The sequence below is a fragment of the Scyliorhinus torazame genome, chromosome 5, assembly GCF_047496885.1.
Source record: "Scyliorhinus torazame isolate Kashiwa2021f chromosome 5, sScyTor2.1, whole genome shotgun sequence".
Lineage (NCBI taxonomy): Eukaryota > Metazoa > Chordata > Chondrichthyes > Carcharhiniformes > Scyliorhinidae > Scyliorhinus > Scyliorhinus torazame.
In genome coordinates this window covers 276,520,428-276,541,139 of record NC_092711.1, presented here as the reverse complement: position 1 = coordinate 276,541,139, position 20,712 = coordinate 276,520,428, and positions in this window count along the sequence as shown.

Genomic DNA, 20,712 nt, shown 5'->3' with positions numbered 1-20,712 from the left:
ACAGTTTGAAGATAAGAATAATTTCAATGGTCCAATGTGAAAAAGGTTTAAGGAGTGATTTTTTGGTTTTAAATTGCTGAGGAACAAATGTATTAACGGATTTGCATGAAACTCCTTTGTCCATTAATTTAATGGATATCTTAATCAGCTCATGTTTGTCAGATCTAGCTCAATGATGGCACGCTTGTCTCGGTGTGGCCCACATGGCATTCTTCAATGATATTCATAAGGAATAGCACTTGAAGAAGTATTATGAAAACCATTTTCTCTCCCAGCAGTTTAAAATCCAAGTCAAAGAATTGAACACAGCATCTAGGCTGTTACTTCAGAGTAGCACTGGGGGAATCCTGGTCTGGTGAAAGTGTTATCTTTCAAATAGGTGTAAAAAGAACCCCTTGCATTTTGGGGGAAAAGTAGAGAACCCTCCTACTAGAACCTATCTTTCCAAATGGCTGTATATAACTCTGGCTTCTGCTTTTCCTGATATTTTCCTTATGCAATAGTCATTACACTCAATAATAATTAATTGACTGTAAAACATGTTAGGATATTCTGAGGCCACAAGTATATTAAAGTTTTACGGGTTCTTCCTGTTGATTCCCTTATTTCCCCTTTATTTTTGCAGTTATCATTTTTGATCCATGGATGCTTAATGGATATTTATTTTTAAGTCAAGCAGCAGAGAGAATGAGGCATGCAACATAGTATGGTGCAATTGTTCAAACAGGAGAACTCAGACTTTGTGGCACTCAAGAGATGGTAATAGGTGGTGATTGGGTCCTGCCTGAGTGGGATGATTTTCAGACAGCCATGGGAAGTTCAGCTTGAATCCAGGGAAAATTACCTCTCATGTTTTCTCCAGAAAAGTTGCTGTATTTCTGAAACTGCAAAGACCTGAATGAATCTACAGTGGAAAGCATTACAGACTGGAAAGCAGAGAACCTGAATTGAAAGCCTACTTTGAAGAAACGTGTGCTTAAAGACAATCATCTGAAACAAAGACTCTTTTTCCTTTTACTTATTATTTTACACCCCCTCTCTTCCCCTCTGTTTGTGATTGTCTTCTGTAATGTGTGTGCAAAAGGTGGGGCAAGTTAATCAGGAGGATTAGGAATTGGACGATTGTTAACCAATTGGATTTGGTCATATTTACTTATACTTCTTGTTATTAATAAAAAAATTATTGTATTTAAATTTGCAAACCTGGTGGCTGTAATAATTGAGCTGCCAAGGGCCAAAGATTTTGGGTATTTTTGTAAGACTTATTTGATAATTCTATTGTGTTGTGAATCCAGGTCAAGGAAGGCTGGAATTGACGGCGCCCTAACCCAGGCTGTCGTAACATAGAACATAGAATTTACAGTGCTGAAGGAGGCCATTCGGCCCATCGAGTCTGCACCGGCTCTTGGAAAGAGCACCCTACCCAAGACCACACCTCCACCCTATCCCCATAACCCAGTAACCCCACCCAACACTAAGGGCAATTTTGGACACTAAGGGAAATTTAGCATGGCCAATCCACCTAACCTGCACATCTTTGGACTGTGGAAGGAAACTGGAGCACCTGGAGGAAACCCACACAGACATGGGGAGACCGTGCAGACACCGCACGGACATTGACCCAAGCCGGGAATCAAACATGGGACCCTGGTGCTGTGACGCAACCGTGTTAACCAATGTGCTACCGTGCTGCCCATGGAAATAGTCACCTCCCCATCCCTTGAGATCCGTTGATAACTTATTTCCATTGAGAAATTTTCATTATAAGGACTACTGTTTCAGTAGAGTATGGCTGGTTTAACTAACATTACCCATAGAAATGCTGTTAGAATACAGATACTAGACTATGAGGACAGCACAATGAAGCAGAAGCAGAAGCAAGAAATCCTACATCAATACAAAGCTTTCAATTCTTTATTTTTAATTGATCAATGTCATTTTTATAAGGAATTATACCTGGGTTTGTTAATCTATATCTTGCTCGTGGCTTCTGCGAAATAATATTAAACGGTAAGGAGGGAAAGAAAAATGCAAATGAGAAGTTAGATTTTAGACATTTGTCAAAATTCACATTTTGTCTTTTGATAATCAGTACAAATAAAATCATAGACAGAAGCGATATTTTAGGACAGGATATTGCAGCTATTTCTATATTTAAATCAATGAACCATTCCACAGTCCAGTTTATCTAAATTATAATTATGTTTGTGGAAACTTGAGTTGTAGTCAATTGCTTGGACTGGAATGTAAAAGCTATTAATATGCAGAAAACCTATGTTTCTCAGGCATTAAGAAATAGTTGGAATCAATGTAGGTAATTGTTGTCAAGCACATTGCCCGGAAATGTCTACTTTCGTCATTGTTATTGTTTCAAATTGAATGTGGCACTGAGATTACTTATTGCAGAAAATTATAATGGAAAAGTGGATTTGGAGCAGGATGCTGTTTTTATCTTTGACATTTCTCAAACTTATTTTAAAACATCTGTTCCCATTAAATATAATCCTGCAAATAAATCAGTGCATCATCATATTTGTCATAACATCTGAATATAGGAACAAGAGTCGGCCATTTAACCCCTCAAACCCTATGCCACCGTTCAATTAAATTATGTCTGAGCTGCAATCTAACTTTATATATCACCTCACTGAGTTTTTCTAAAAGTGATACAAAATTGGTTTGGAGGACCTCAACCCAGTTTCTTTTGGGAACTGACCCTTAACACAGATGTCATTCCAATTTTCAGTCAAGTTTTTATCACAATTGGATAAAATAAAGATGCTTGGTGAAAGAACGTTTTAAGAATTGGATAAAAGGAAATTAATAAAAGTGCAGCTGCCTGGATAGTATTTGATATGCAAATTAGCTTAGCAGCAGGGTAAACAGATATTTACTTAAGTGAAGTGGAGAACAACAGAGTATAGAATTGTAAGTGTTAAAACTACAGAAGAGATGAGTGCATAAGAATGCCTGTCAAACTTGTATGCAAAAAGCATGGCTTCTTGTATGTGTTGTTTATATAGAACTAGATCAAAAGGGAAATACCATTAACAGTAGCAGGGTTAGCTTTGTATTGCAGGATAATCAGCTGGTGAGTTGTTAAGAGTATAACCACACCCAGCTGGAAAGAGAAGTCCCCCAAAAAGCAGGACTTTATGCTAGAACCTGCTGTTTGAAAACTTCAGAAAGTCTATGCTGAATCAGAAGAAAGGCTTCCACAAAGTAAAGAGACAGCTTGGGTGGAGTAATAATTTTTGCTGGATTTAGCTCATCGACTTAAACTATGTGGGATATTGTTTTGGGACAAGGGACATTTCTCAGAGTTCAGCTACATAGAGAAGTGCGGAGCAGGATTAATTCAATGATTTTTCAAAATAAATTTAGAGTACCTAATTATTTTATTTTCTAATTAAGGGGCAATTTAGCATGGCCAATCTACCTACCCTGCACATCTTTGGGCTATGGGGGTGAGACCCACGTAGACACAGGGAGAATGTGTAAACTCCACACGGACAGTGACCCAGACTGGGATCGCACCTGGGTCCTCGGCGCCGTGAGGCGTGAGTTTGTGTGTGTGTAGCCATTATTGTATGCCTTTGTTTTGATGTGTGGCCGCCATTGTTGTGTGTTTTTACAAATCAATAAACATTCTTTTATTTGACTGATTACAACAAGATTGGACATTTCCTCACTGGTTTGCATATCTTTCCTCACATTGTGCCAAATTTAAAAATAAATAATTAAGAACTGGCATTCCAAGTTACGCGTCTGGGCTTTGGGATACCCTCACATTTAACATCTTCTTAACACACACAATAAAAGGCAACTGGAAAAATTATCACATTGCTTAAAGGGGGGATGGGTGGTGGGGGGGGGGGGGGGGGGCGAAAGAGAAGGGTGTGTTCTTCTGCACTTGGGATTGAAGCACATTGTTGTGGAAGAGTACAGTATTAATTTGCATCCATTTACCTGCACTTTGGAAGTATTAGAGATGGTAAATGCTGAGCTGTGTTATCTCGACAAAGTTGATGAATGTAGAACGGAATCATCAGTTAAATAATGAATAGATTTGGATGATGACCAGATCATTCGGAATGAACAGGGCAGAAGACAGATTATAGCACTGGGGATTCTCTGAATTAATAGAAAGTCTGCAATTTACCAAAGTCATTCCATGTAGGTCTGTCATTGGACAAATAAGGCATATTCCTATCAGTCTGGTTTGTGTTCAAAACTAGTAAGGAGTGTATCTAATGGTCTTTCACACATAAATGTTATTAGAACCAAGAGATGTGCATTACCTGAATATGCCCAGAATAGGTCCAGAAAGTAACAGAAATTTGTAAGCAGCATGGTTGGCACTTTAGGAACATAAGGACAGGAGTAGGCCATTCAACCCCTCGAGCCTGTCCTGCCATTTAATGAGATCATGGCTGATCTGTGGCCTAACTCCATGCACCTGCCCTTGGCCCATATCCCTTAATATCTTTGAAAAAGAAAAAAAATTCTGATATGATCAGGCTGCTTTATGAGGTCCTGCCAGTTGAGCTACACCTCACAAAATCTACCCTTAAGCTTTCTTATACTAATATTACAAAGACTTAATTCAAAGATATAGATATGTATTATAAATTTAAAAAACTATCTCAAATGTAATAATATCCCATATTTGTGCACTTCTTGGATATTTCCTCTCAATATTCTGATATTGTTCACCACTGGAATAATCCAATTACATAGAATTATATAGAATTACACAGTAATATACAGCACAGAAACCAATTTATAGTGCACATGACCGAGTCTCCCCTCATTCCAGTTCAGCCTTTCAGCATTCCCCTTTTTTCTTTACTGCACATAGAGTTTTCCAATAAGCGATTTGTCTCAGCCACTTCTTGTGGTAATCAGTCCTACATTTTAACCACTCTCTGAGTAAATACATTTTCACATTTCCCTGTTGGATTTATTACATTATTAGCTTTGTAGTTATGTCTCCAGGTTTTGGGTTCAGCAGCACGTAGAAATCCTCTCTTCATATTTACCCTATGCAGTACATACATAATTTAAATTATCTCTATCAGGTCACCTCATGGTCTTGACTATTCAAAGGAAATATATGGGCCGGGATTCTCCGAAATCCCGGCCAAGTGTTGACGCCGACGTAAACACAGGAGTGGTGCATGCCAGCCGATTCAGTGGCCCTTAGGGGGCCAGCACGACACCAGAGTGGGGCGCGCTGCTCCGGCACCGATACACGGCACTGCACTGCTGACGTGGGTCCGCGCATGCGCGCGACGGCCGTCTCCGCTCCGACGCATGTGCGTGGTGTCTATCTCCGTGCCGGCGGATGCACGTGGTGGCTGTCTCCGCGCCAGCGCTGCACAGCATGGTGGAGCCCTACAGTGGGCCTGCATGGAAGGAGGTAGGCCCCCTCCAGATCGTGGGCGCCCACCAATCGGTAGCCCGCGATCGTGGGCCTGGATGCCGTGGAGGCCGCCCCCAGAGTCTGATCCCCCCCCCGCCCCCCCACCAGGACGGCCACCGCGGCCATGGGTCCCAGCTCACGCCGGGTGGTACCAGGTTGGAACCACGCCGGCAGGACTTGGCAGAACTCGGTGGGACTTCAGCCAGTCGACCGCTGACCGCACGGGTGCGATTGGCGCCGATTCTCCAGTTGCCGGAGATCCCATCCTGCCGTTGGTGCAGCGTAGCGGGAATTTCCCACGTCATCGGCGATTCTCTGACCCGCTGCGGGCTCGGAGAATCCCGGCCATGATCTATTACTTACTATTAATATGAATTATGAATAATAGTGGCCCCAGAACTCATCCTTGTGGAACACCGCTTTTCACCTTCCTCCAATCTGAATAAATGAAACTTTACACCTAGATTTTTGATTATTTTAAATAAATTTGTTATCTATTTGCTATCCATTTATTCATAGTATCCTATGTATCCATAGTATCCCATAGTCTCCATACTATCCATAGTAAATTTGCTGTCAATTTGCTATCCACCGGTAGAGTACCACAGTGGTTAGCGCTGCTACCTCACAGCGCCAGGGACCAAAATGCAATTACGGCCTGTGTGGAGTTTGCTTTTTCTACTCACATATGTCTGGGTTTTTTCCGGGTGCTCCCATTTCCTTCCACAGTCCAAAGATGTGTAGATTAGGTGGATTGGCCACGGTAAATTGCCCCTTAGTATAGGTTAGGTTTGGGGGTTTGGGGGATAGGGTGAGGGAGTGGGCTTGGATTGAAATTAAATGAAAAATGAAATGAAATGAACCAGGGGTTGGTTTAGCACAGGGCTAAATCGCTGGTTTTGGAAGCAGACCAAGGCAGGCCAGCAGCACCAGTTCAATTCCCGTACCAGACTCCCCAAACAGGCGCCAGAAGGTGGCGACTAGGGGCTTTTTACAGTAACTTCATTTGAAGCCTACTTGTGACAATAAGCGATTTTCATTTCATTTTCATCATAGGTTTTCCCAAGTGGGATCAATATCTGTATGCTCTAGGTTTGCTAGCTGCCAGGAATTAGGTGACAGAGGGCATGGAGTTGGGAAATAGTGCATATCTGCAACTCTTATAGACTGCAAAATCAATTTGGAAAGACAGCTATGTTACTGCAGAGTGAAAAATTGGTAATGGCTGACCTCAATATAAGAGCAGCCAGGATTTGGCTACTGCTTTGAAACTGCTTCTGCAAGAAATGCAGCAAAGGGAGTTACTCCCCATAAGAGAACTATTCAGTCTGCTTGGCAGAGGATGATGGATATTGGCTCCAAATTTCCTCTAGAAGCGCTCTGCTGTCCATTTCCTGGGACCAGGGGTATTTAAATGTTTTGTGTGGATGTCTATTCCAAGAATTCAATTGGGAGAAGAAAAACTTGCTGTTACACTTTGCTGTTGTGCTAATGGGTCCAAAGGCTGGCTAAAAGTTTTTAACTGTAAGAAGTATACTACATTGTTAAATAAACTTGTGACCTTTCCAAAATTATTATTCTTGATCCACTTAACATCATTGGATGCTTTACAGACCATCATGTTGGTCACAGCATAGATGCCAATGAATTTCCCGTGATGTATTTTGCTCATTCACATATCATCATATATGGGCAGGCATATGACACTACTTCTTCAAAATCCACATGAAATTTTGGCAGACAGGAAAATAGTGCATACTAAACTTAATCATCTCTTTCCCCGATTCTATATTCTGCCCAGATTATGATGTTTTCATACTTAGAACTCAGAGGAAATGTCAAGCTATTCTGCCAATCAGCGAAAGGACACAAGAGCAGATAGGAAAAAAGGTTATTAGTCTCGAAACTTAACTAATGTGAGACTAGCCAATATTTTAGGGTCCTAAATAAAGAATATATCCTGAAAATAGCTCCTTCTCATCATATTATTATTTTTGTCGGAGACTCCCGGCTGTCATTGATATAGGTTGAGAGGTGGTAGATTTAGAACTGAGATGAGGAGGAACTACTTCTCGCAGAGGCTGTTGAATTTGTGGAACTCGCTGCCCCATAGTGCAGTGGAATCAGAATCATTAAATTGTTTCAAGAAGGAGCTAGATATATTTCTGATTTTAAAAACGGGTTAAAGGGATATGGGGTGGATTTGAGACTAGGAAGAGATCAGCCATGATCTGATTGAATGGTGGAGCAGGCTTGAAGGTCTATTTCTGCTTCCTATGTTCCTATGTTCAGAAAACAGATCCACCCAAGCTACACATGCATTCTCATATGCAGTAGAAATCATTTGGAACAATGAACCCTCAGTGCAACAATAGAATACAATGTTTCGGCATGGTACCTCCTCACTTACTCACACAAGTGGGTCTCAAGATAGGCTTTTGGCTGTGTTATGTATTGTCAACCGATGCATCTCTGTGTAGTGTCACATGATTATGTGGTAACATCATTAGAGACACTTGGAGATTTCCCTCTCTTTCACCTCAAGAATGTGAGCAAGCAATGCCTCGCCAATAAAGTCTGACTCGCGGAGAGTAGAACAACTAAAAATATAACGGCAAAGCTGGCAAAAAGGGGGACTTTCCAGTAAAAATAGTCAGAATAAACAATTCACACCTGGACCTCGGGTCAAGGATGGATTTTCAGGAGACCCACCACCGATTGAAGAGTGGAAATCTGGCCATTGGCACCAGATTTTTAGCCTTTGCTAAGGGGGTACATTCATTTTAAAATTAATAGAAAACAGTCAGACTATTCCTTAATATTTTTAACTCGGCCATAACCCTGGGAGCACTCAGGGAGTCGGAGGCGGGAAAATAAAAGTTTTTTCAGCCAACGTGTTGATGGTATTACTGGGTGATTCAAACAATTGGTGGGCTCAAAATTTCCTGGATAACGAGCAAAAGAAAGCAAATAAGGGGGTTGGCTGTGTAAAAAGCGAGTTTACTTGCCGAAGCTGGGGAGTCTTTTCCAGGTGCGCATCTTTCGCGTGGCAGGTTAGGGTTATGATTCTCAAACTCAGAGAAAGACAAACCTGCTTTTGGAAAGACAACTGCTCAGAATGGAAAAAGAAATAATAATGGCACAATAATGCCCACGATTAAGCAGAAGTAAAGCTGAAATCTTCTGGTATGAAAACAGGTCGGTGTTCACAAAAGATATATATTTTTTAAAGCCACAGTCCAAGTAAGCAAAGAAATTAGAGAGGAGCAAAAGTTAAAGAAAGTATTGCAACTTTAGAGCAGGTAATTCTGATGGCAGGAAAAGGTAGTGCTATGGAACCATTTGATGAGAATGTGGAAGTTTGGAGCTCCTACAAAGAGAGATTTCAATTTTACCTTGTTGCAAACAGGATACAGATGTAATTAAAAAACAACTTTCTTGAGTGTAGTAGGATGGAAAACCTTCACCCTATTACAAAGTCTTTTCCATCCGACAAAGCTTGGTACCAAAATTTATGAAGAACTGACAAAGATCATTGATGAACACTTCTTGCCCATATCATTGATTATTGCAGAGAGACTCAGATTTCACCGATGTAGCCAAGCGCAAGGTGAAAGTATTGAACAATTTGTCATGTTACTACCTACACTTCTGCTATTGTGGAGCACAACAACAAAACCAAGTTACTCACTGTGAACAGACATCAAAATCAAGATGTTTTGATCAAGGCGAAAGAATTTTAGCGAGAAACTACTCTTTTAGTGAGAAGTGAGTACCTGCCACAATACTCCCAAATTCGTGTACAGTGCAAACCGATGCCAAGAGAGTTTGGAGGAGACATACAGATTAAATCCTCGCTTCAAAAAGAGAATTTGCAGAGTCAGTATCTGAAAGACCAACATCTGACACTCAAGGTTTGGAAATCCCTGAGCCTATGATCATGACTGAGTCAAATTCAGATTCTATGTCAGTAGAACTAACAGCATTTGTAGAAGCTGAAGAAGAATCAACTTTATCACATGATGCGCCTGAACTAAGTATGGAACAGACCACCGAGAGTGTGAAAACAAAAACTCCTGAACGACGGATTCAGTCGATGCAGAACCAACGTCCACCTAAAAGACTCTCGTTTGTATATGTATATAAAACTGTGCAATGATGCTTGGGAAAATAATTATTGTTCATAGTGAGTAATAATTAAAGTTAATGTTAGTTGTTGTATGACTGAATTAAAGGGGGAGGAATGTACTGTAAACCAATCTCTGTGTATTGTGTCATATGATACATCATGACATCATTAGAGGACGTGGGAGATTTTTCCTCTCCTTCACCAAGGACTGAGAGCGAGCAACACCAGTCTAATAAAGTCTGACTATCTGGTTAAGTACCCTACAGTGTGGCAACATTTTCATCCTTTGTTTCTACTGTCAAGAAGAACAGAATCCTTAAATATATAACAAACTGACACTCTAGGGGCAGAATTTTAAATGCCCTCAGTGGGTGTGTTCCCCGCAGGGGTGTGTGTAATATTGGGAGGGGGGGGCATAAAACAAGGTGGATGCTCATCCCATCAGCTTCCTGGCAGGGGGAGGGTGCAGGCTGAAATCGGCAGCATGCCCAACGTTTTTAAATTAACAATTAAGAGTCAGTCACATTTGCTGTGAGCATCAGGTGAAAGCGGGAAGCCTGCTTCTTTCCCTTGTGATTACAGGGCGCAAAGCAAAGGGACGTCACTTTTTGGAGGCTGCGCTTTTTTGATTTTGATGCTCCCTTCCCCTTAGATTGAACAATTCCAGTCTTTTCTACCCACTCCCTAAAACCCACCCTCCTCTACCTCCCATTTCCCCTCTCCCTAACTTACCTAAATCCTCACGACCCAATATGCCAAACGTATTTGCTCTGGCAATACAAGGACTTGGGTTTCTTCCTTGTCCAGCAGTAGCCACTGCCATCTTTCTATCCCTGGCAGTACTAATGGAACTGCCAGATTGTTGAGCCTGCTCCGTCATTCAATATTATCAAGGCTGATCTTTGGCTTCAACTCTATTTTTCCTCAGATCCTTTTATCTACTAATTCGCTGAAAGATCATTTCTGTCCATCTCCACTGCAAATAAATTCAATGTTAGCACACCCGCAATCCACTGGGGCAAAGAACACCGAAGATTTATAACTCTGGAAGTGAAGGAATCTTTCCTCAGCTCCACTCTGAGTGATTGTCCCTTCATTATGAAACTGAGCCACCTCGTTCTGTATTTGCCAGCCAGGTGAAACATTCTTTCAGTATTGACCCTATCAAGACGGGACCTCTACCAACTAGAAAGACAAGGGAAGCAGATGCAAGACAGCACCACCACCTGAAACCTCCACTCTAACTCACACAGAATCCTGACTATCTGCTGCTTCTTCAAAATGATGGAACTTCCACCCTAGCAACCTGGTTCCAATATCTCAGAGACTGCAGCATTTAAACTACACGGCTCACCACTGCCTTCTATAGGGAAACAGTAAGTGCTGACTTAATCAGTGACATCTATCCATCAATGAATTTTTAAAATTACATGAATCTTGATGGTATGCCAATTTGTGAAGGAACTTGGGAAGAAGTCCAGCTGTGATGAAGAGTTATAGGGCGGGATTCTCCGGTATCCGGCGGGCGGGCCTAACTGGCGCCAAAGAGTGGCGTGAACCACTCTGTCGTCGGGCCGCCCGGAAGGTGCGAAAACCTCCGCACATTTGGGAGCTAGGCCAGCGCTGGAGTGATTGGCGCCACGCTAACCAGCACCGAAGGGCCTCCACCGGCCGGCACGGGTTGGCGCATGCGCAGGAGCGCCAGCGTGTTCCCAGAACAGCTGCCGTGATTCCTGCGCATGCGCAGTGGGTTTCAGCATGGTGGCACAGTGGTTAGCATTGCTGCCTACGGTGCTGAGGACCCTGGTTCGAATCCCAGCCCTGGGTCACTGTCTGTGTGGAGTTTGCACATTCTCCCCGTGTTTGCGTGGGTTTCACCCCCACAACCCAAAAGATGTGCAGTGTAGGTGGATTGGCAATGCTAAATTGCCCCTTAATTGGAAAAAAAAAATAATTGGGTACTCTAAATTTATTTTTTAAAAAGGTTGCGGGTGTTTGTACACCTCAGGAACTTAAAAGTATGGGTTGTCTTTTAGGGCAGCATGGTAGCATTGTGGTTAGCACAATTGCTTTACAGCTCCAGGGTCCCAGGTTTGATTCCCGGCTTGGGTCACTGTCTGTGCGGAGTCTGCACGTTCTCTCCGTGTGTGCGTGGGTTTCCTCCGGGTGCTCTGGTTTACTCCCACAGTCCAAAGATGTGCGGGTTAGGTGGATTGGCCATGATAAATTGTCCTTCGTATCCAAAATTGCCCTTAGTGTTGGGTGGGGTTACTGGGTTATGGGGATAGGGTGGAGGTGTGGTCTTGGGTGGGGTGCTCTTTCCAAGAGCCGGTGCAGACTCGATGGGCCAAATGGCCTCCTTCTGCACTGTAAATTCTATACTTCTATACTTCTCCGCGCTGGCCATGGCGGAGCTTGACAGCGGCTGGCGTGGAGGGAAAAAGTGTCCCCACGGCACAGGCCTGCCCGCAGATCGGTGGGCCCCGATCGCGGGACAGGCCATCGTGGGGCCCCTCCCGTGGCCCGATCCCCCCGCGCCCCCCCGAGGACTCTGCAGGCCACCCGCAGAGCCAGGTTCTGCCGGTAAGAACCTTGTGTAATGTACACTGGCGGGACTGGCCGGAAGCAGGCGACCGCTCGGCCCATCGAGGAGCGTAGAATCGCCGGGGGGGGGGGGGGGCGCTGCCAACGGCCCCCGATCGGCGCAATGCGATTCCCGCCCTCGCCAAAAAAATGGAGCCGGAGAATTCGGCAGCCGGCGTCGGGGCGGGATTCACGCCGCCCCCCAGCGATTCTCCAGCCCGGCGGGGGGGGGGTCAGAGAATCCCGCCCACAAAGTTCAATAAATGTTATTTTCTTACGAATAAATGCTGAAAAGAAATGTAAAAGGTTCATTTTTCTGAAAGATTAATTCAGATTGTATGACCATGTGTCAAAGTCAATATTTTCCCGCTTCTGTAGTAGAAAGATACAACACACTCGTTAAGACAGAATAACAAGCTTTATTTTCGAAAACAACTGCATGCAGTAATGGCTGAAACTTGAAGTCAGAGAGCAGTCAACAAAACTGCTCTGTCTTTCACAAGTTCCGCACTTTCGCGGAGAATTAGCTCAATATTTACACATTATCTTTATCAAGATTATGTGACAACAGTATGGTCAGGAGTTTGATCGGAAATACAAACGGAAGCAAAGACCAGACCATGTTTGGTCATATCACTCATACCATTATTTAGTCCTCGGAGGGAACATTGAAAGGTCAGAATAGACTTGTTTCTTCCTGAACTTATCTTTGTTTTAAATTCCTACGGGCCTGGGTTATGACGAGTTAGTTTTATCAGGAGTTGCCGAGGTCCGGTGTTTTGGAATGGCTCGACCTTCGCTGATCTTTTCAGACTTCAAGTTATGCAGAGTTGGCCTACGGCCATACTAGTCTGAAAATGGTTAGGGCAGCATTCTTTACCTGGGCCTGGTGAGCTGGAATGAATAGTTTCAGTCTTTCTTGTATTGTATCAAACGTTTTGACCAGGCTTCCCATTGACCAGTTTTCCCATCATGCCATTACTTAATTCATACCATATCACACATGGATCCTTGCATAAAGAGGTTTGCCTCAACTTAAAACCACTTAAACCTCTGATAAAAAGGCCGGATTTCTCCGGCCCTTGGGATACTCTTCTCCTGCTGGCAGTGAACACTGCCTATGGGTTTCCTGGCAGAATGGTTGGCTTCAATGAGATATCCCATTGACAAGCGGTGGGAAGAGAGTCCCACCAACAGCGAACAGCACGCTGCCAAGAAACACGTGGCTGGGGAACAGAGAATCCCTCCCAAGGGATTCACTCCTAAAGTCACGAACCTCGCCACAGATTAAACAATGAGAACATAGGCCTGATTTTTAGGATGGGTGGGTTGAGCCAACCCCTCCGATTCCAACAGGCCTGTTGCCATTTTATGCTGTAATGAACAATGATTAGCAGCAGAGGGGACTTCTGCCCCCATTTGGTCAGAGATTGTCTGGCAGATCTCCAGTCCTTCCCAGCACAGCACTACAATGGCCAGAAAAGATACAGCAGAAAAATGTCTGGGACTAAGTGCTGGGTCGTGGAGGTCAGATAAGTGGCAGGGATCCCAGGAAAGGGAGGGTAGAGGACTCTTGGTGGGAGAGCACAAGAGGAGCGATTGGGGTACCGAAGGTTAGGTAGGTGGGGAGAGGGAGGTTCTGAGATGTCCGGTCCGTCAGGGGAGGAATCTCCCCACCCCCACACTCCAGCCGGAAGAAGGCTTCTGATGCAGGTCCGTCCTCCCACCCATATTACAACCTGCGATTTCAGATTTCAGATTACTTTATTTTCTTCTCTCATCTACCCGGCGCTTGCCCGCCTAAAATTGAGGGTGGCCACTTATGGGTCTAAATTGGGGCAGGGGTGGGTTTCACCTTAAAATAGTGCCTGCCCCACCATACAATTGCTCAGATCGGGGTGGGTGGGATCCCAGAGGGGGTGTGATCCCAAATGGAATTCAAATCTCATCCATATAATTATACGCTTCCCTCAACTCAACTCAAAGCCTGCCAAGGGGGCAGGGATGGGGTGGGGAGGATAAATTATTTGTAAACAATCACAAAAGCTACCAAAGTGTAATGTTTGCTAAAATGATTGCTGATAGTTCTAAAGCACAACCAACAGAAAGACATTTTGACAAAGCTAATCCGGGATTTTGCGGCCTTGTCATGGCGGGACCCGTCACGGGAGATACATCAATCAAGCCAAAAGTCAATTGATGTTCGTTCGAAGGGACAGCTGATCCAAGCAGCGGGCGGGTATCATCCATTATCAAGGATTTCATAGTACAGCATTTTAATCTGACATGGATTTACAAAAGGGAAATTATGCTTGGAAAATCTATTGCAATTATTTGATGATGTACCAAGTAGAGTTGACGAGGGAGAACTGGTGGATGTGGTTTATTCAGACTTTCAGATAGCTCTACTTGCTAGAACTCCTCAATACAGGAAGAGATCAGGACCCCATTGTTCAGGGAGTGCGGCGGCCCCCTACACATGGAGTGCCACCTCCAGCTTATGTCGACACTGCTACTGACTTCTCCGGCATCTACCTTCCTCAGCTGCCACCAGCACCGCCAGGGCAGCCTCTGCAGGACGGACATAGCAAGCCATATTGTTATATCGGTAAGAAATTGGAGAAGGACAAAGACCGACAATCAGTTAGGGTTTCCACCTCGGGACGATCAACTCTGAGCCTGTCCCAGCCTTACATGTCCCGCCTTCTCTCAGTGCGATCCACCGAGCTGTTTGTGCTGGAATACCTCGCTCTGCACACTCACCCCTGGCCACAACAGGAGCCCCTAGACCCCAGACCCCTGCCAGGAACATTAGGGAGACTGTGCTCAGGTTTCCTCTCCTGATCCACACACTCACCCTTTGGTTGCGGGAATATCCCCATTGCTGAAGCCCAGCTCTCGAGTGTTAGATTGTCGGCTGCTGCTTCTATGGTGCTGACGCTTCTGGAGTTTAGGAAAACTGTTCAAGCTTTAAAGTTTAATTGAAATGCGATGCAATACTCATCATCTCGAACATGGCACGTGTACCCACGAGAGGCTACTTGAGAATATTTTGTTTATTAATGGTCAACAATACAGAAGTATAAAAACAAACAACTGAACAGTCCACATACCATACTAACTATGAACCGAGAAGGAAAAGGAACCGTGCCATACATATAGGCACCTGTTCACTTCACAATATCAGTACAAACATAAAAAACCACAACAGTGTAGTTACACAAAGAAATCAAATACACATTAAACATGAAACAGTCAACAGTACAAAGAAGTTACCAGTATCCAAATCAACCCACCACCCCCTCCTCCTCCCCCTCCTGCAGCTCGCAGCAGAAGACTAACTGGGAAGCCACACTGATGCCAACTATGGCGGAAGAGTGAGAGAGCATCCCTTTCCGGACTCCTGCCGCAGACAAAAGGGGCTACAGCGAACACATAGCTTCCAGGCATTAAATACCAAACAGGCAACAGTACAATGAAGTTACCAGAAATCAAATCAGCCCATCACTCTCTCCCACTCCCGCAGCTGCCAGCAGCAGACTCGCATCAGTGGAACGTCGCCTGGGGATAATGTAACAATATACCGGAAAGCCACACTGATGCAGAGCATCTCTGACGAGCGAGACAGCACCACTTCCCGGACTCCCGCCACAGCCAAAAGGGGCTGCAGCAGACAACACATGGCTTCAGACATCAAACAGGAAACCATGAACAGTACTCCATCCCTGCATTTCCAGCAGTAGATCGCATCAGTGGAAAGTCGCTCATGGATGAGCAAAACAATATATCAGAAAAAGCATAGGGGCACACAGCATGGCAGAAGAGTGAGAGATCCCACCTTTCCCCTGTCCAGCACTAGCAGTGATTCCGGACTCCAGACCACAGAAGCAAAGGGGCTGAGGCAAACAATCTCACAGCTTCCAGGCATTAAATAGTAAACAGCAACAGCACAATAGCAAGCATACGGCTTCCGAACATTTAACAAAAACAAGCAACAGTACGAAAAGGCACTAACAATTTGCACGACGTCAAAACCTGAAACAGTAAATAGTCATCAGCACAATAAAACCACCAACATCTTCAAATTCATTTCTTCAAAAACTTCAAGTTGCTCAGTTGAAGCGAGCTGCCGCCCTTCCCCTCCTGTAGTACCGGAGTCTGGTCAGAACTCCACCCTGTCCTTGACCCAGGCCACAGAAGTAAAGGAGGCAACAGCAAGTAAACACACACTTCCAAACATTAAACAGTCAGTAGTACACCAATCATATACCAGCAAGCTGCACGAGCAAGTCTTCATATCTTCAGCAAGTTGCTCAGTCAAATCGAGTCACCACCCCTCCATTCCTGTTGTACGAGCTTCTGGTCACCAACTCCACCCAGTCCTTGGTCCAGGCCACAGAAGTAAAAGAGGCGAGAGCATGTAAACACGTGGCCTCCGGACATGACACATTGCAGTCAGCAGTACAAGAAAAGCTCCAACAAGCTGCAAGGGCAGTTCTTCATACCTCCAGTAAGTTGCCAAATTGAATCTGACATCACCCTTGCTATTCATCAGCACTCCAGGCAACAGAAGCAAAAGAGGCGGCAGCAAGCAGACACACAGTTTTCAAGTCGCAACAACAGCAGTCGGGTGACTCTTCCTCTCTCTCCTCTCTGGCAGCTCCCAGCAGCAGACTCTTAAGGCAGGAACAATCATTACCTGAAAGCCACACTAATACAAAGCATAGCAGACGAGTGAGAGAGCATCCCCTTTCTTTTGACTGATAGTAGGCCTGTTTGCAGCCTCCCATTTTTTTATTGCAGGCCACAGAAGCAGAAGAGGCAGCAGCAAACAAAAAAAAAGGCCTGCAGGCACCGTGCAGCCAAAGCAGGAGCATTCAGCAGACACACCTTACACAGCCACTTGAGAGCTGTGAAGTGCTCTCATAACTTACAAGGCCAATTTCAAATTATCAATAGCTGTGATTGCTCCTGTTATGGGTTTCCACAATATTTAAACATGGCTTGAAGGCCCTCACCCCCCCCCCCCCACCTGGAATGCTTCAGTCCCCTGACCAAACCAAATCACCCCTGAGGGATCCCCCACTACCCCAGTGCCATTGAGCTGTTTGCCTGAAAATGAAATAGCTAATCACTTCCTCAGTTCCTCTCAGCAGCCATTGCACCAGCGTCAAGCTTTTAAAAAGGAGCACCAAATGATGCCAGAATGATTAGTCACTGGGAAGACGGTTAATTCCGGGAGGCCATTGCATTCAGCTTCAATCTCACTCATGAGATGGAAATGAATGTAAATGAGGATTAATGATATGCTCACCATATAATATGGGTAAGATCCAGAACTTGCCATCGGGAGCGGACCAGTTAGATAGCAAACTGATTTGCGCCGGTTTTGGTCTTTCCTGCTATTCAACCAGCGTGCCCAGATCTACGCCAGGAGCAATGCAGTGGTCAAGTTGCATCCTTGGGCTTTTTTGTTTTGCTTCAGTACAAAATGGAGGGGAATAGTTGACCAAGAAATTTTGATAGCTGGGGCTTAAAATATTAACCAATGCAACATTTGATCAAAATTTATCGTATGAATACAGTGAAGTGTCAACACCTCGAGGATATTATGACATGCTATGATCCTTTTGTCTATTATGGTACGAACACAATCAATATTGGATTTGCTTGACTGCTTGAAAATAAATTGTTCTACCTCCAAATGTTCTAGGAGATACATACTCAATTTCTGGCTGTTAGTCTTTAATTCTGGCTAAATGCTGCAAACGCGAACTGCGACCGAGTGGAGAATGGAGCATCTGGCCAAAATCGAGGTCCGATTCTGGCACCGTGCTCAGGTCCCTCACTGGTAGCGATTACGCTGTTTGTCCCCCACCGGCGGCGATTTTTTCGCAGGCATGAATTACTATAAATATTCACAAACGCTGGGAGCCGTAGCTGCAAAGGGGGAGCGGGAAGCTAGAAGAACACTGAAAAAACATTGAAAACTGTCGGGCTTGCTGGCGGGTGGTAGCCTGGGCCGAGGATTGTAGCAGGTAGTGACTTGGTGCCAAGTCCATGAATTTGGGGTGACTCCATCGGTGCTGTCAACTTCCAATTGAGCACTTCAAAATCACTCAAGCGTGAAGTGGGGTGATTGGCATGCACTTAACTCTCTTTGACGTGGTTGATGTTTATTAACATTGTGGTTAGGGCACTTCAGAGTTTCTTAAATGTGAAGAAAGATGAATGAAGCAAGGCTGCAGCTGTGTGTGTGTGTGTGTGGAAACTTTCAATCACAGCCCGGTGAGGAAATGAGTGGCTTGCAGCTCAAGGATCTGAAGGGTTTAAACACTGCTTCCTCTTTTCAGGAATTGACAGGTGGTGCTTCCTGTATCTGAGCTGGTGTATTGCCGAGGTCTGTGTTACAACAGTAATTTTTTCACTGCCTGTGTGTGCTCTCCAGTTTCCAACCAGGGGTCTCTTTTCTGGGGGGCTTCCTGACAGGTTTCTCTTTTCCGGGGGGGCTCCCTGACAGGGGTCTCTGTTCTGGGGTGTCTATGGGGTGTCAATGGGAGGGGTGTCTCCCTATCTAGTGGCACTCTGTGGGTTGTCTCTCTATTTAGGTCGTCTCTGAGGGGAGTCGGGTCACCCTCATACTTGGGGGAAAGAGGGCGGGAACCCAGAGCGTCCAGGTGGGGAGCAGCTTTGCGACATGGGGGGAGTGGGGTGGCCAGCCACCAGACCTCACCATCGGGAATCCCTCGCAGCCCTCATCATGCATAAATTTGCATGGCTGAGGATTGGGAATAGCTTCCTGATTTGAGCTCCCGGTGCAATTCATCTCCGGCGGGAGAACAAGTCCCCCAAACTGAGAGTCTCACCCATTCTAATGAAGAATCCTACATTTGTGACAGATTAAACCTGCTGCAGAAAGCTGCTTTGTATATATGTTGGAGCACAACGTTTACAAAACACATTTCTTAACACAAGTGCTTCACTTTCTCAACAAAAGTAAATATCACCTAGAGATGATAGCACAGCTGAGTTTCAGGGTGTTCATCAAAAGCATTAGAGGGAACAGGAGGCTCTTTGCAGGGATTCATATTAATTGCTTTCAAGTGTGTTGCTGAGGGATGGATATCCTTTGTAGATCATTTGCAACATGGGATACTTGAACATGTTGTGGGATTGAAAGATCACTGAGCTTCATGGTAAAAATCCGATTGCATTTCCAGGTGCTATAGAGAAATGCAAGTTCAGGATGTCCACTGACATATGTCAACTATCTTGAACCAATCAAGGATCATCTATACATCAAATGGCTACGGTCAAAGTGGCTGCATTTTCCTCGTGCCTTCCAACACAGTGCACATTGAATTCACTAAATATTTTGAGTTTAGCACTGAAAAACACAAGCTAATTTGTTCCACTGACTGTCAGTATATAAAGCTGCTTGGTCATCCTCAATTCTTTGAAGGAGAGAGTCAATAGTCTTATGTTCTTATGTTCTTAGACCCACTTACAGATTCGTACACTGTCCAAACCCTGTGCTTTAGTTTGCAGAGCAGCGATTGTGTCGGGGATGCTATGATTGATATTTCTGACGGTGAAACTCTCTTGAAATCATTGAGGTTTTCACAATTCAGAAATTCTTTTTAAAAAACACATGCACTCCAACAGCCTTCTCCTTCCTGCTGATCTGATTGGTTTTGTCAGCCTCCAGTTCTGCTTTCTGGTTGATTTGATTGGTTCAGATTAACAATTTCCAAGCCAAAGAAGAAGTTGCTGGAAAAAAGACAATCAGCTTGAAAAAGATGATGGTTGGCATGTATGTCACAGGGACAGGCCTCGTATACTCATGGCATTTCAACACTTAATGCTGCTGCGGGTCAGCTGAAGAATGTGCTGTTGATGTGGCAGCTGCCTGATGATAACACCTTGGTCACAGTAGCCACATCCTCAAGTCATTCTTCATCCTAAGGGTTGCACTATGTCAGTGTGCAGCATGCTGATGCCTCTTAGGATAATATGAAAAACCCAGTGCACCATCACTAACTTCACCTGAGGAAGGAGCAGTGCTCCGAAAGCTAGTGTTTGAAACAAACCTGTTGGACTTTAACCTGGTGTTGTAAGACTTCTTACTTTCTCATGTTGCCAGGGACATGCTGTAAAATAATCCTTTAAATAATCCAGAAAGACAATTGTTTTTTCAGGACACCGCAATGCTGCTCAAGCTCTCAGGAATAGGCATTATGGCGGCAGTGCTCACCTTCCATTGACTGTAAGGCACTGGTGTCGTAAGATAAGATTAAAGAAATGCAGAATCCTCCAGAAGACATCCAATCACTTTGCCATTGCTGTGGAACATACTTTGATTGAATGGGCCAAAAAGCTTAATTTTGGTGTGTCACTGTTATTTATTTTATGCCAAATTGCCCCTTAGTGTGTGTGTGTGTGCGTGTGTGTGAATGGCTATGGCTATGCTTGATGTGGGGTCATGCCTCTCTAGCTATACAAATCTGGCGACAGGCTAGTGACCTATTCCAGAAGTAGTTCATTGGTTAAACAGTTGAGCAAGGCCAACAGCATG